A 491-nucleotide genomic window follows, 5' to 3' on the forward strand; every position below is an offset into this window, starting at 1 on the left:
TCAAAGACATGTTCAGGATGATAAAAGGCACATTTACAGCAGATTTCAGAAAGTATTTCTGTCCACACAGGGTGACTGACAGATGGGAATAAGTTGCCAAGAAGATTGGTTCAGGTCAGGGAATGGAAAAGCTAAATGCGGTCATGGCCTTCTTGAACTGCTGCAATCCATGTGTTGTAGGAACTCCCTAACAGCACTGTGGGTGTACCTACAGCACATGGACTCCAGTGGTTCAAGGTGGTGGCTCACCACCACCTTCTCAAGGGCAATCAGGGATGGGCAATAAATGCTGGCCTAACCAGCATTGCCCACATCCCATGAACTAATATAAAAAAATGGAAGATACTGGAGCTGGTGTTCTTTAGCTACAGGTCTGAAGGGGCTGAAAGGTCTTCTTTCACATGGGCCCCTACACTTTGATTAAAGCAAATCAGTGTTATTAAACTGAATAGCTGCAACTTTGAACTTTGACAGTGTATAAAACGGTTGAT

This window comes from Cetorhinus maximus, chromosome 11 (assembly GCF_964194155.1).
Source record: "Cetorhinus maximus chromosome 11, sCetMax3.hap1.1, whole genome shotgun sequence".
Lineage (NCBI taxonomy): Eukaryota > Metazoa > Chordata > Chondrichthyes > Lamniformes > Cetorhinidae > Cetorhinus > Cetorhinus maximus.